The sequence below is a fragment of the Dermacentor variabilis genome, chromosome 2 (assembly GCF_050947875.1).
Source record: "Dermacentor variabilis isolate Ectoservices chromosome 2, ASM5094787v1, whole genome shotgun sequence".
NCBI classification, from domain to species: domain Eukaryota; kingdom Metazoa; phylum Arthropoda; class Arachnida; order Ixodida; family Ixodidae; genus Dermacentor; species Dermacentor variabilis.
The window spans coordinates 176,412,193-176,429,185 of record NC_134569.1 but is presented as its reverse complement, the minus strand read 5'-3'; positions in this window follow the sequence as shown (position 1 = coordinate 176,429,185).

Below are 16,993 nucleotides of genomic sequence, written 5' to 3'. Positions count from 1 at the left end.
ACCTTTTCTATAGTTTACAACTGTAACAAATGACCACCGACTATGGCAGGTTATTGTCCACACTGTTTAACATTTCACCATTTCAACGAAGACTTGTTTTTTCTTTTTGTGAATGATGCATTTCTTCGTAGTTCTAGAAATGACTGTTGTTCCAGCAGTGTGCTAACTGGGCCAGTCGGTACATACTGTAGTGAAGAAGAAGCGATACTGAATGGGACAAAGGCAACGAGGTCATACACCAGCACTGTTGTTGCGCACGGCATTTTTGGGAACTGTGGCCTGCAAGCAGCTGTCACATTATTTGGTCAGTGAATCTAGGTAATTCATGAAGACTTCTAGGGAGGGATGTACCAGCACATAAGAGCACACTACGGTGTCACCATTTAAGAGCTTTGTTCTTTGTATGCTAGTAAAACATCTGAAGTCCTTTGGACATTAGGCTGTTCTGTATTTTGCATTGCAGGAGGTATTGCATTACATTTTTGAGCTCGCCTAACGCACGTGACATGCTTACCCTTGAAGTGGCAACATCTGACCCTTACTTTATTCAGTACGCTACAAAGAACTGATATTGCACTATTACTTCAAAATGCAGTGTTAAGGCACATTTATACATTGCTTTCTTGAGGTATGGGTGCAGTAAACTGAGACGTCCCACAATAAGGAAATGCAGACAAAAACCACCAATGTGCTAATATAGTTGCTTCCTGTCAGACACCGTGATTTCTTTCTCACAAATAATGACCGCACCAAGAAAAAGATTACATTATGGGGTTTTATGTGCCAAAACCACGATATGAATATGAGGCACACCGTAGTGGGGGACTCTGGAAATTGGGGCCACCTGTGGTTTAACATGCACCTAAATGTAAGTACGCGGGTGTTTTCGCATTTAGCCCCCATCAGAATGCGGCCGCCTTGGCTGGCAGTCGATCCCTCGACCTCGTGCTTAGCAGCCCAACACCCCAGCCACTAAGCAATCACGGCGGGTAACTGCTCCACAGGTTCTGCAATCTGTGTGGCTCTATCAAAGCACTGATATAGCACGTGTTTCAGTGGGGTCTAACTACCGCACAGAAATTGTGGTGCAGCACTTTCTAATGGCAACATATGTTGCAGCTGGGATACAAAAAGTCGAGCCTTTGTATCCCATGAGTATACGGTAAGTGACAAGTGAAAACTTTGTTTCCACTTGTCAAAAGTTTTGAGTACGTACAAAATGACATAATCCGATGTTGTAACGCTGTTTTAATTTTACAGAAAGCTGTACACGTGCGTGTACATTAAGTACACCATGTTAGTAGACGTGAATGTAATTGAAGCACTTCATTGTTCCATTCTCCTGAGTACAGAAAGTGAGTGGGAGGCATTTAAACAAAACTGATGTAGATATAGAGGTGCACTTCACACTTTTTTTTCATTTTAAACTGCTTCGTTACAGGTGTTTGGAAGCTGGGGGCACTTTTCTGGGCCGATTTTGCAGGCTTTATGGTACACGGCATTGTACCCGTACGCATAGTGTCGCCAGGAATTGGACGATCATATGTAACTAAATAACCCAACGGAATAGGGAGTTTTAGGTTTCGCGCGCCCCGAGTTAGAAGACTCAAACTACCGGGCACACAAAACAATGCAAAAAGGTGTACAAAATAGCACAAGCAGTGCATAGGATTTTCATATGCAAGGCAGGTTGGGTGAGCTATTCCTAAATCTATCCGATTTGGTATGTCTGATGCTGTACTTGATATTGCTGTGTGATTCTGTAGCAAATGCTGCCTCCATGAGCCCGACAGACCCCTGCTTCTAAAAATAAGCTGCATTTGCACCTCAGAGGCTGTTATAACTCAGTACAAAAATCAGTTCTAGTAATAGGGAAGTTGATATTGTAGGTAAACAGGCAATGCAAACCGCAAAGCGTATTACTGGTTGTCTATTAGAGCAACAGAATGGCCGCCAAGAGAAGGAGACACAGTCGAGTACATCAGAGGATTGAGTGGTGTGATCAAGTTACCCGATGCTAGCCAGGGATAATTGGAGATTGCTGGGAGAGGCCTCCGACCTGTAGTTGATGTAAACTAGTTACGCAGTGATGACGACGGAAACCTGCCTCTGTGTGGGCTGCTTAGCATATACAGAATGACCATATTTAAAGCGTTCCTGTAGAAGGATCAGTATTAGTCCTTCGAGCCTGCCTCGCCCAAATTCTTGTAGACTTTGACGAACTTGTGTCCACACACGATTGAACTTTTTTAGTTTATAACTACTACACTCTCTGACTGTGTCTGTGCTGTGTATGTTGGACCCCATGAGAACGGTTTGATTTTAGTACCTCTGGAATGTGACTATAGCACTATGCCTTTCCAAGTGATAAAGGACTCGTGACAATGGACATCAAGAATTTCGTGCTTTTATTTTCTTTTGCATTTCCCGTGACTGTGAATAAATATTGTTAGTTCTGCCGACGCATGCGGCCTGTCGAGCATCCTAGTGGCAACTTATGTGGATGTATTCTATGTATTCTTTATACAGTAGGCTATAAAAACCTCTACCATAGCTTCACTGCAATATATAATGTAAAATTACCCCTGGAGAAACTTTTGTTGCACAAATGGGCAGCGTAAACTCAGACATAAAGGGCAGGAGAAAAAGATGAGAAACAAAACCCTCAGTATATAGGGGAGAGTGCTTCTTGGTAGATGCCGAAATTTCTTTCCCGCAACAGACCTTTCCCTAACACACTAGATTCACCAATAGCCATACGGTTGTTTATAAGAAATGTGTGTATTCCGTAGAGACGAGCTTTGCACTTTAGCTTTCCGCCTGTGCCATTCCAGCGCCTGTCAATACCCTTGCATACAATCCATACACCCTTCGCACTGAGGAATCCTGTGTGCTGGCCAAAATTGACCTACATGGCAAAAACATAACAAATATGATTGACCAATGTGTAGCTTTAACATTGAACCCAGCACATACTCCACAGCTGCACAGGTAACTGTGAGGTGGATCCATTGTGTGGTCAGTCTTGTTTAATGCCACATATTTTACAAGTAAATATTGTGACTTTTCGGGAAAAGGTGGAGGGGGAGGAGTTAGCTTCAGTTTATTGCATAATATATTCAAAGCTGAATAAGAACACTTTGTTTCGTTCTGTGCTTGTTGTGCGGTAATGCAAAGCACTGCATTTCATAATGATGTTCATAATCTGAGAGTGGAAGCGTGAATGCTTTCAATGTGTTCAGCAAAGTTGCGCAACTTCTGTGATAGACCATGCTGCTTAGCTGCGATCAATGGTTTAATGTCTCAACCCTGCTGCATATAGCACGTGCTGAAAAATGTAAAAACTATGTTTTGGTGTAGCTCAGCTGATTAGAATTGCTGTGAAAAATATACGTCACTACGTATACGTCCTACGTCACTTGTGACCAATACGCACAAATGAAAACATTACTGTGAGCTACTTCAATCCTCTGAACAAGTAACACAATGGTGAGAGTACCAAGATCATAAACTCAATCCTAGTACATCTTCTCATGAAAGGGAGAGTAGTTAGGCCACAGTTTTGTTTTTACGTAAACATAGGAGCACATATAGCGCCCAACCTGCGAGCAACTAACCAGCAAGCACCCAGACCATTTTGAAAAAAGCGCACACGGCATATGCGCTTCATTTACGAGGTCATTGTGGCAGCAGAAGGGTGATAAAACTTTTTTTTTGACAAGCTATGGTCTCATTGGCTGTTTACGCACCATCCGGCATCATTCTGTAAGCTAAGTTCCCAAAGATGAAGGCGACATGCTTATCATCAAATTTAGATTTCTGAGAAAGTGCAGCTGCTCAGCAACATCTGCACTGATTGCATTATTTCTTTCACATTTCTTGTATTGAGATCTTATTTATTTATTTATTTATTTATTTAGTTACATTACCCCTAAGGGCCCTCACACGAGGGTATTACATAGGGGGGGGGGGGCACAAACATGAAACATACACAAGAAATAAAACTACATCAAGTAAACATACACACAAGGAAAATAAGATAAATAGATATGAACAAGGGGTATATGCACTTAGTCATGAAAACACAAGAATACGTTACATAATATGTTAATATGTGCATATAACAATAAGTAATAACTAATCTGCTACCACTAACCGTTTTCTTGCAACAAAGTTTGGAAATATGGTAAGTTAACTTCAGTAGCTATGCGGATGGTAGGTTATTCCATTCTATTATTGTGCGAGGAATAAATGATTTTGCGTAGAGCGATGAGCGCGGCACATTATGCGTTTTACTTTGTTAGCGTGGTCGCGGCGCGGAAAAACTGCAGAGGATGGTGAAAAGAAGTCATCGTGAGGCATGGAATGGTGATAAATTTATTAAATAAGGTTAGGCGAGCAAACTGGCGTCGACGTGATAGTGATTGCAACTAGGCACGTTGTTTTAACGATGTGACGCTGATGAAGCGTGAATAATCGGAAAAGATGAAGCGAACAGCACGGTTTTGCAGAGATTCAATGTTGTTCATTATCTATGCTTGTTTGGGGCCCCATATGGCAGAAGCATATTCAGTTTGTGGGCGGATCAGCGCGATATTAGCAAGATTTTTTTAAGTGTGAAGGTGCGCGCTTCAGGTTACGCTTAAGAAGACCGAGTGCTCGGTCAGCTGATGCTAAGACAGTGTTGAGAAAGTTCTGATGATGCCAAGTTAAGTCAAAATTAAGATGAAGGCCAAGATACTTGTAAGTTGGCGCAAGTGCTACTCTAGCATTATTGAGAAAGTACGTGGTAGGAAGTCGAGTGAAATGGTTGATAAATGACATTAGCTTTGTTTTAGACGTATTTAAAGACATTAACCACGAGGAGCACCAAGCGGTCACCGCATCAAGATCAGTTTGTAAGGAAAGTCAGTCAGCGTCATTACTGTTATTACGATATATAACACAATCATCTGCGAATAAGCGAATTCGAGATGAGACACATTTGGGCAGATCATTAATAAAAATTAAGAAATGTAGAGGACCGAGGACGCTGCCCTGGGGGACTCCAGATGTTAAACGAACAGAAGAAGAGTTACAACCATTAGCACAGGTAAATGGTTGTCTGTTGGAAAGAAAACCTTTAATCCATGCAAGAACGTTTGGGTGAATATTTAAGTGTGTTAATTTGATTAGAAGCCTGTGATGAGGAACGCGATCAAAAGCTTTAGAGAAGTCAAGGAACACTGCGTCAACTTGGAATCCTCGTTAAATGCTGAAAATATATCATTAGTAAATGCGGCGAGCTGAGTGTCCCATGAATAAGCCCTTTGAAAACCGTGCTGGTACTTGAACATCATATCGTGGTCTTCTAGGTAGTTGATGACTTGTCTAGGTGTGTGATAACTTAGAATCCTTCGTTAAAGGCGGAAAATTTATCGTTAGTAAATCCGGCGAGCTGAGTGTCGCATGAACAGCCCCTGCGAAAACCGTGCTGGTACTTGAAGATTATATTCTGGTCTTCTAGGTGGTTGATGACTTGTGTATGTATGACGTGCTCGAGAAATTTACATATGTTGCTAGTTAATGAGATAGGACGATAGTTAAGCGGGACAGAGCGATCACCCGATTTAAATATTGGTATTACTTTAGCTAATCGTCAGTTATGGGGAATAATGTCAGATGATAATGATTGTGAAAACAGCGCTGATAACACTTGAAAAATGCTTAAAGAAGCGTTTTTAAGTAGCCTATTATTGAAACCAAGGTGATCAGAGCTAGTAGTAGTTTTGAGGTTATTCAACAGGCCAAGACTACCAGATTCACCGATGACAATTTCTGGCATTTAAATGTTAGGCAATGGCTCTAACATAGGCGAAGAAGTTATATCTTCATTGGTGAACACTGATGAAAATGCATCGTTCAGAAGCTGCGAACACTCAGTTTCAGTGACTGATTGTCCGTCTGCATTAGTTAGTACTATATCAGGATAGGAACTCGGATTAATAATGCGCCAGAATCTACGAGAATTATTGGTTAACATAGTAGACAGGTCGGGACTGAAGAAATTACGACGGGTTGTTCTAAGCAGCGACTGATACTCTTAATCGCAATTCTTGTACTTGTTCCATGATGACAGGAGACGTGTGGTCATTACTTCGCGGTACAAACGTTTTTTTTTCTTATTATTAAGACGACGAAGACGATGCGTGAACCAAGGTGAATTTGTATGATGTCGCATGGTGATGACTGGCACATACTTATCAACAAGGTTACACAAGGTGGTTTTGAACGACAGCCATTTTACTTCAATTGAGCGTTAATACTGAGCCAGGAAGTTCTCAGAGAAGGTGTGTAGTTCCGAGTTAATCAATTAAGCAATTGTAGATTCTTGTGGGCATGTGTCATTATGTTGTGAGGTGTGTCAAGAAAGAAGCAGTGCCTTGTCTTCATTTCATACAGCACCAATGCTATATATAGGCGGCGAGTGACCAGGCAAGTCTGCTCGCTCGATGTAACCTCTTTCACTGTAGTGTACAGCATGCCCGCGGGGCACTGTGACATGGCGTGAGAAAAGTCTATTCACGACCCCTCTATAGGTTGTGCCATCTAGGTGGGGTCCAGCAAAATGCTGATGCAGCATGCATGTTAGTATTTGTAAAACAGAGCTCCGAGTATATACAAGAGCTGTGGTACAGTAATATGGCAACATATGCTGCCACTGGGTTACAAAGGGTTGAACTTGAAATCATGTAATGACATAAGAGCCTTCCCTAATCACCATAAAAGAACTGTGGTGCCATATTTGGATAACATTTAGAATGTGAAGCCACTCTTTCCCACACCATGCAATTTGTCTGTGTTTCTGAAGATTAGCAATCCGTGTGCTCATGATAGCCAGCACTACATGTCTTGCAAAATACATAACAGCTGATGCCTATGAAGTACTTTCATGTGGCAAAGTATTACACAGGGACTATGGGCACTGACAAAATAACATTCGGGGAGCATAATAAATCTTTGAAAACAGGATATCTTGGTTGGCTGGCTTTGCATTGTGATGCATGTTTCAGACATGCCTTGTTGTGCCCAGGCACAAATATTACATGGATGATCATTGTGGCGGAAAGAAACAGCAAGCTCGGGTCCACATTATGCAAGAAAGTGTGCCACCTGTATAAGAAAAGTGGTTACCATTCATCTAGTGAAGCTTGCACATGGTGTCCTTGGACTGAGCATCAATATTTTTTGTTCATGTATCATAGGTTGGTGAGAGCTAGGATTCACCTCAGTTTGAAGAGAGAAAGAGTAAAATTGGTCAAGAAGAAACAGGTCAACCTAGAGGCAGACAAATTCATGCCGGTACTTGCAAACAAATATGCAGCCTTGGAACAGAGAGATGATGATGACATAGAGTTAATGAATGAAACCGTAACTTGGCTGGCTTTAGAGGCAGCAGTTGAAGTGGGAGGCAAGGCACCAAGGCAACCAGTAGTTAAGCTGTCCCAAGTAACAAAGGACCGAATAAAGAAACAACAAAGAATGAAAGTGCCTAATTCAAGAGATAAGATAGACTTCACGGAACTGTCGAAATTGATCAACAAGGGGAAAATCAGGGATATTCGAAATTCAAACGTGAGAAGGACTGAAGCTGCAAAAAAACGGACGCAGCCTGAAATCAGTGAGAACGAAACTTGACATAGGACAAACCAAGATCTATGCACTGAAAGGTAAGCAGGGTAATATCATCTGCAATCTCGAAGGTATAGTAAAAGCAGCGGAAGAATTCTATACTGACCTGTACAGTGCCCAGAGGAGTCAGGATACCTCCATTGGAAACATGAATGAACAGGATAGAGAAACTCCTCCTGTAACTAGTGATGAGGTCAGAAAGGCCTTGCAAGACATGAAACGAGGAAGAGCGGCAGAAGATGGAATAACAGTCTATTTAATGAAAGATGGAGGAGACATAATGCTTGGAAAACTGGCGGCTCTTTATATAAAGTGTCTGTCGACTGCAAGAGTGCAAACATTTTGCTAATCCACAAAAATGGAGACGTTATAGAATTGAAAAATTATAGGCCCATTAGCTTACTCCCAGTATTACATAAAATATTTACCAAATAATCTCCAATAGAGTAAGGGCGACACTGGATTTTAGTCAACCAAGGGAACAGGCTGGCTTCAGGAAGGGATACTCTACAATGTATCACATCCGTGTCATTAATCAGGTTACTGAGAAATCCGCAGAGTACAATGAGCCTGTCTATATGACGTTCTGAGGCATTTGAATCAGTGGAGATACCAGCAGTCATAGAGGCATTACGTAAGCAAGGAGTACAGACGTACCCACTATAAGACATACGTGTATTATTTGACATATGCAAATGACATGTGTGACATAGTGATGACCGAACCTCTTGCAGTATACCGCAGCGAGCACAAGGCTACTCTGCTCGCTTGCCAAAAATTTACTCGTGAAGTTTCCGATGATAAATAAATATGTGCTTCACTGCAAGCAAATTGGGGACAGTGGCTGATTACATTCACATTTGAATGTTTCTCACTGGGGTGTTGTACACAGGTGAACGTACCTGCTGCTATAAGATGGATGTGCATAATTTGACAAATGCAAATAACACGTCTTACATCAAGATGACCGAACCTCTGGCACTATACCGCAGCTATCACAAGGTTACTCGGCTCACTTGCCAAAAATTGACCGGTGAAGTTTCCGATGTTCAATAAACATGTGCTTCACTGTCAATAAAGCAAAGACAGCGGCTGATTACATTCACGTTTTAGTGCTTTTCGCTGCGGTGTTGCACTCAGGCGAACGTACCCACAACAATAATATGGATGTGTATAATTTTACATATGCAAATGACATGTGTGACATCGAGGTTACCGAACCTCTTGCAGTATACAGCAGCGATCACAAGGCTACTCTGCTCACTTGTAAAATATCGAGCAGTGAAGTTTCTGATGCTCAATAAACGTGTTTCACTGACAATTTGCCTTCATTGATGTCACCAGTATCCACACAATGCACATCTTGTTAATCACAGAGGCACATTCAAGAAAACATCCTAATGTTAAGTTAATGGCAAAGGAGACGGTTAGTTTTACAAATGGACAAGCTTCACTTATCATCCATCTTTACGGAGTGTAAGGGCCTACGATTTTTTAGCCTGGATGATCGTACATTTCGCAGGGGACATTAAATATTTCTGCTGAGACCCATAGCGATATGAAAATCATATGGACAAGCTTTATTGGTCAGTGTTGTTTCTTTTTAGATGCATATGACCTTCCATCAGTAAATGCAAACTGGTAAGACCCAAAATCAAGCATGCGGTTTTCATCCACAATAAGGCCTGCTGCCATGTCACAGGTGTCTGCACAAGCAGCTTGTATGCTCGGGCACCGGCAAAAACCAGACAGTTTAGGTTCTAGATAATGCAACACGCTTGCATCCCCCAAATATAAGGCCATTTCTTTGACGTAATCTTAAAATCCATATCACAGCTGTTGCTCTTCACACTAATGTCCACATTATGAAAATCAAGCCTGGCAGAAATTTGCATTGATGACATTAGGGCTCTCAGGCGCGTCCACATTTCAAGACAGTTCTGAATGTCTTGATGTATGCAATTATTATGATGTTCCCTAGTTCCCCACCCCCCACCTATAGAAGCATCTTGAACCGTGCAGTAACAGCTTTTGACACAAACGATAGATGTACGAAGCAGAAAAGGCCGGTGTGATAGGGCTTCTCTATGGGGGTACTACTACACAAGAAAACGCAATAGGCAACACTTATGCTCAGTTTACTTCTGAGCCCACTAACATCGCGTAGTACTGCCAGGGGGGGGGACACTCCCCGGTTCCGGTGGCACAGGAAATTGGCGCCATCTCTGTAATGGGCGACGCAAAAATCCGTTTCCCTTGCACGGCCTCGTAGATCGTCGCGCGCACGCGCGCCGATCCAGGTGGCCAAGCCCTTTCCCCCGCTCAACTCCTCTCCCTACGCCCTCTCTCGTAATACCCTCTCAACTCCCTCTCCTTCGACTGTCTACACGCCCGCGCCGCCGTGCCATCCCCGCCGGCCCGGCTGCTGCTTAGTCCGCTACGTAACGCTTTATTTTTGTTATCTACTGTCATCGAGATGCGTGCGCTGCTGTGCGTTGACCGACGCGGCTAGTTTCGTCAGTTCGGTGGTCCTCGGCAGCTGTGTGCTTGTGCTCCGCGATGTTTCACCCGTTTCACGACTCGTACCGCTCGTGCATCGTACAGTGGTGCACAAATACCTCAAAAACAAGTCCTGCAAGGTTGTTCCGGGTGCCTAAAGACAACAGGTGAGCGCTCAGACCCAAGGACATCAGAAGGCGCATATACACGAATACAGCCCTGTCCATTTGTGTACTCCATGAGGCTCCGGACGTCGTTGCGCCTTGATTGTGCTACACTTGCCTCTTCCCGGTAGAGAAAGCTGACAAATAGATATTCCTCCTCATTGTCACCTGGTCTGTGACTTGTGTTTTTCTGTGCCAAGTCTCATTCTGCAACTTCAGTAACTTGCCCAGCTTTCCATACAGCCCTCAGTGCTTTGTCTGTGTATCACGTTCTACAAACCGACTAACAGCTGAAAAATTACTGTTAGTGTTTGTGTACTATCTCAGTAACCCCCGATGGGAAAACCGCGCGAACAACCTTCATGTGTAGGCATGATACGCTTTTTTTTCCTCTGGAAAGCATGAGCATTGCAAGTGTCCTACATGCAGATTTTTGCAGTGCGTGTTTATTATACAAGGGAGAGCCCAGTAGGTACGACTTAGTGCCTTAAGTGACGTAATTTTATTGCTAAGCATTGCATTCGGGTAGAAAGAAAAGTCGTGTTGGCCTGTTTTACCTGGTCTTTGATTGAGGAATAAGCCTTTCTGCGAATGTTTTCTATGTGCTGGTGCAAAAGCCGACTATCTTCTGTTCCCTTGCCACCGTTACTCAAGTTGTGGCCAAGTGCAAAATAATGTGATAATGTGTGTTTCAGTTTTTAGTACAATGTTATTTTTTTCTGCCATGTTTTTTTCAATTTGTTCAGCAGTAATGAACATGTCAAGCATTTCATATACTTTCGTGCAGATTTATAAGTAAGCGTTCTTTTGGTATGGCTCTCAATCAAACAATGTTAGCATTTTATTCTATCTTTCAGGTATTTTGCGTGTCATTGTTTTTGCCATTACTAGTGAGTTTTCCCTTTTTATAGTTGTCATGACTATGTCATACACGTCGTCCAATTTTGTGCAATATCTTAGTGCGCATATCAGGAGCTCGTCTACATTTAGGTCTTGAGGACGCTATATAAAAATCTTGTTTTATATGTGTGTACATGAAATGGCCTTCGCGTTTTCTAGCACTTTCTTTTGTTATTTCACCATCTGTGAACTCTTGTCTTTAGTACTCTTGTATATGTCATGCACCTCTCGCTTTTGCTCATTTTTTGAGCGTGTATCACACCACGTTGTAAGAAAAATCTCTTTTCGGAAACGAATTCAATAAAGCGAGACTAAACATCTGCTGTGTTGAAAGTGGAATTTTTTTTATGTCCCGGCACATGCTGGTATAATATAAGTATGGGCAAGACTGCGTGCGTGCCAACGCATAGCCCACGGCGCACCACGCGCCAGCTCGCAAGCAATGCCAATTCGCGGCGTAGCGCGCGCATTGCTTGCGAGCTGGCGCGTGGCGCGCGATAACAAGCGCGCTATAAAAAAGAAAAAACGCGCCGCTTACGGGTAAAAACAAAAAAAAAGTGAGTGGCGCGCGCGGCATTGGGGGAAAGGGGGAAAGGGAGTGGAGCGGGTCGGCATAATAAAAACAAAACGGAAAGAAAAACGTTTGGGAGAGGAGGTGTCGCGCGACTGCTGTTGCTGTTGCCATGACAACGTAAACAATCATGTGCGCCGCCATTTTGCTTAATGCGTCGCCCATTGGTTAGGGCCGTAACTGAAGGTAACCTTGGCGCTAGCGTCGAAAGAGCGTCTGCTCGAAAACGGCCAATGGGATGTATACGGAGTGTCCCCCCCCTGGTACTGCCACTTCTACACCCAGTAACGCTGCGACACATCGCACATATATATCACGATTTGTAGCTTGCAAACGCTCTTCATAACAGCAAGAACACAGCTCGAACGTCGCGGTCACCTCAGCGCGTAGCAGCCGGCAAAACGACTCACACGCAGTATATAGCACACGCAGAATGGCAGCGGCAACGAGGTGATAAAACTTATCGCTACTGATCGTATTGTAGTAGGATGATTTATTACGAGGCACTAGGCACAGTCTAGTAGCACTGGCAGTAGATGAACGCTGATCATGCGCACAGCCGACACAAGAGCGCCTTCTTCGTCTTCCTCTTCACCACAATGGCCCCCGGGAGAGAAGAGGAGCCATCCTGGCGACTTACGGCGTAGGTAGGATGAGGGGGTCATAGTACGGCTTAAGTCTGTTGACATGAACCGTGTCACGCCCGCGATGCCTATGGTCGGGTGAAGGTGTCACAGGTTCTACAACATAGGTGACAGCGGAGGTACGGTCTATGACGCGGTAGGGGCCATCATAGCGTGCAAGGAGTTTGGTCGAAAGGCCAGGGCTGTGAGGCGGGACCCACAACCAAACAAGGGAACCAGTCTGGAAAACTGGTGTAAGCGCGTCACTGTCGCGCCGCAGCTTTTGACGACCTTGAGCAGCGGTCGTAAGGGTTCGCGCGAGCTGCCTACAGTCCTCGGCGTATTTGGCGGCTTCAGACACAGGCGTGCATTCGGAAGCATCGGGTCGGTATGGGAGCATTGTGTCCATCGTACACGAGGGCTCTCGTCCATACAGCAGAAAAAAAGGCGAAAAGCCAGTGGTAGCTTGTGTGGCCGTATTATAGGCAGACGTGACGAACGGCAAAACAGTGTCCCAGTTACTGTGATCCGAGGCGACGTACATAGTCAACATGTCACCGAGTGTGCGGTTGAACCTCTCTGTCAAGCCATTCGTTTGTGGGTGGTAGGCTGTAGACTTGCGGTGAACGATGCTGCATGCAGCGAGAAGGGCTTGGATGACTTCGGACAAGAAGACACGTCCCCTGTCGCTGAGCAGTTCGCGTGGTGCGCCATGTCGAAGAACGAAGTTCCGCAAGATGAAGAACGCAACTTCGCGCGCAGAGGCTGCCGGGAGTGCGGCAGTCTCCGCATAGCGCGTCAAGTGGTCGACACCTACAATTATCCATCGGTTACCCGAGGAACTGCAGGGAAGTGGCCCGTATAGGTCTATGCCGACGCGATCGAAGGGCCGAGCCGGGCAGGGCAGCGGCTGTAGCTCACCAGGAGGGCGCTGTGGAATTTTACGCCGTTGGCACGCCGTGCAAGCGCGTACGTACTGGCGCACGAAGTGATACATGCCGTGCCAGTAGAAACGCTGCCTTAGCCGAGTATACGTTTTCAGAACACCAGCGTGACCATTATGAGGAGCAGCATGAAAATAAGCGCATATGTCAGAACGCATGTGTCGTGGTATCACCAGGAGCCATTTGCGACCATCAGGCAAATAATTTCTACGGTAAAGAACGTTGTCGCGGACAGTAAAGTGAGCGGCTTGGCGACGAAGTGTTCGAGAAGAGGGTGTGGCGGATGGGTCGTGGAGGATATTCAGCATAGTTGAATGCAGGGTATCCTTTCGCTGCTCGTCCGGCATATCAGCGACGTTGAAGGCTGACATGGATGCGAAGAGTGGAGACACTGAAGCCACATCACAAGGTAGCGGCGATCGGGAAAGCGCATCGGCGTCAGAGTGCTTTCTGCCCGATCGGTAGACAACGCGGATATCATATTCTTGTAAGCGGAGTGCCCATCGCCCTAGGCGACCTGACGGATCCTTCAACGAGGACAGCCAGCAAAGTGAATGGTGGTCGGTGACAATGTCAAAAGGGCGACCATATAGGTATGGACGAAATTTGACGAGCGCCCAAATAATGACCAAGCACTCCTTTTCGGTTACTGAGTAGTTGGCTTCTGCCTTCTTTAAAGTTGGGCTCGCATACGCGACGACGTACTCGTCATAGCCGTCTTTCCGTTGTGCGAGGACTGCACCAAGTCCGATACCGCTGGCATCCGTATGTACCTCTGTAAGCGCTGTGGGATCGTAGTGTCGAAGAATCGGTGGCGAAGTAAGTAGGCGACGTAGTTGCTGGAAGGCTTCGTCACAGGAAGTTGACCACGCGGAGATGCCGTTGGTAGCGGTAAGCAAATTGGTCAGTGGTGCGATGATAGTCGCGAAATTGCGCACAAAACGCCGAAAGTAAGAGCACAGCCCTATAAAGCTGCGGAGCGCCTTAAGAGTAGTGGGCGTCGGAAACTCTGCGACCGCGCGAAGCTTGGCTGGGTCAGGAAGCACGCCGTCCTTCGATACAACGTGACCCAATATTGTTAACTTGCGAGCAGCAAAACGGCACTTTTTGATGTTAAGTTGGAGGCCAGCAGAGGTGAGGCAGGTCAGTATCTCACGCAAGCGAACGAGGTGCGTCGGGAAATCTGGCGAAAACACCACGATATCATCAAGGTAGCACAGACATGTTTTCCACTTGTAGTTGCGAAGGATGGTGTCCAACATACGCTCGAAAGTAGCGGGCGCGTTGCATAGCCCGAATGGCATTACGGTAAATTCGTACAAGCCATCGGGCGTGATGAAAGCTGTCTTCTCACAGTCATCATCTGCCATCGGCACTTGCCAATAGCCGGAGCGAAGATCCAAAGATGAGAAGTACTCTGCGCCTTGCAAGGAGTCGAGGGCGTCATCTACCCGAGGCAGCGGATAGACATCTTTACGAGTGATCTTATTGAGTCGACGGTAATCCACACAGAAGCGTATTGACCCGTCCTTCATGCGTACTAATACTACAGGAGACGCCCAAGGACTGTGGGAAGGGCGAATGACGCCACGGTGCAGCATGTCGTCGACCTGCTCGTTAATGATCTTCCGCTAGGCTGCCGACACGCGGTATGGTCGCTGGCGTAACGGAGGATGGGAACCAGTGTGTACGCTGTGAGTGACGGTTTCCGTACGCCCGAGAGATGGTTGGTCACAGTCAAACGACGAGCGAAAATTCTGAAGAAGCGCGAAGACTTGCTGGCGATATGGAGGCGGCAGATCGGCGTCTACGACAGATTCAAGAACGTTTGACGACGACGACGACAATGATGATGATGATGTGCACGGCACAGGAGAAGTGAGGGCGTCGAGTTCATAACAGGCCGTGTCGTCGGAAACATCGAGAATGTGAAGCGGGTCAAGGGGCTGAACACGACCGAGTGATTCGCCGCGCAGTAACGACACATGGTAGTGAGACGGGTTACACACAAGCATTGAGGATAATCCAGACACAGTGGTGAGGACGGCAAATGGGAGAGGTAGGGCCTTGCGACGTAGAAAAATCGGCGACGGTGTAAAAAGTACTGTAGCGTCTGGCGCGGTAGAGCAAGAGACGGGCACAAGCACACACATGTCGGGTGGTATGTCCGTATCGGACACAATAGTGAGCTTGGAGGCTGTTTGTTCAGAAAGGTCAGGCAGCGGGGCATCGGCAAGCGGGAAAAGCGCTACTTCGGCCCGGGCGCAGTCGATGATGGCACGATGGTGAGACAAGAAGTCCCAGCCGAGTATAATGTCATGTGAACATGATGACAACACGAGAAATTCAACAACGTAGACAATGCCTTCGATGACCACCCTTGCAGTACATTGAGCGGCCGGGGCTATATGCTGCGCAGTCGCGGTGCTTAGAAGCATACCAGACAACGGCGTTGTGACCTTATGGATGCTGCGACAAAGCTTTTCGTCGATAACAGAAACTGCAGCCCCAGTATCAATAAGCGCAATTGCGGCGGTTCCTTCGACCAAAACGTCCAATAAGTTGCGTGGCGACTGTGCAGGCCTTGTAGAAGTCGCGAAGCTTGCAGTTCGTGCCTGCGGAACTGCAGCAACTAGTTTCCCTCGCTAGGTGACTGGCGGCAACGTAAGGGGGAAAGTGAGCGACGACGTGGCGATGGCGAACGATGGGTGCCGACAGGGCGTCGAGGAGGCGGCGAAAACTCGTGGTCGGGAAGCATCGCATGCCCGGCGGTATCGTGGGAATAGGCATATCCAGGTGGTGCGACAGTAGCGTTAGCAGCTGGCATACGACGATGGCAGAAGCGCGCAACGTGGCCGGCGACACCGCAAGCGAAGCATATGGGTCGGTTGTCGCGTGTGCGCCAAGAGGTCTGAACTGGGCGTCGAGATGGAACGGGAGGCGACGCGGGAGGAGGTGCAGCTGGAAGTCGCATTGGCGCCGGAAACGAGAACGTCGGCGGCGCAGGTCGCGCGGCGACTTCGGCATAAGTCAGAGGTGCAGCCACGGGAGGGCAGGGTTGGGCGAAAGGTAAAGACCCAGCAAGTTCCTCGCGAATGGCCCGCCTAATGGGAGCAGCCAGAGATGTGTCAGGCAGGGGAGGTCCATCGTTGAGAGGCAGCATAGACAATTGGCGCGCCACCTCCTCACGAATGAAATCCTTTATCTCAACAGAGAGCGATGCTGCTGGCGTGGTGTTTGAGCGAAGCGTGAGGCCCGAGAGAGAGTCGCCAGGTGCGAGAGCGCTGCGCGCAAGGACCCTTTGTCGACGCAGCTCATCGAAGCTCTGGCAAAGAGTGACGACAGCTGCGACAGAAGTAGGGTTCCGCGCCAGGAGCATTTGAAATGCGTCGTCCTCGATGCCCTTGAGGATGTGCTTCACCTTGTCTTCATCAGTCATGGTGGAATCGACGCGGGCGCAAATATCAACGACATCCTCTATGTAACTAGTATAAGTCTCGCCGGGCTGTTGAGCGCGCTGGCGGAGGCGTTGTTCAGCACGGAGTTTTTGCAAGGCTGGGCGACCGAAGACTTCCGCGAATGCAGTTTTGAAAGCGGACCAGGTTTGCAGCTCCCGTTCGT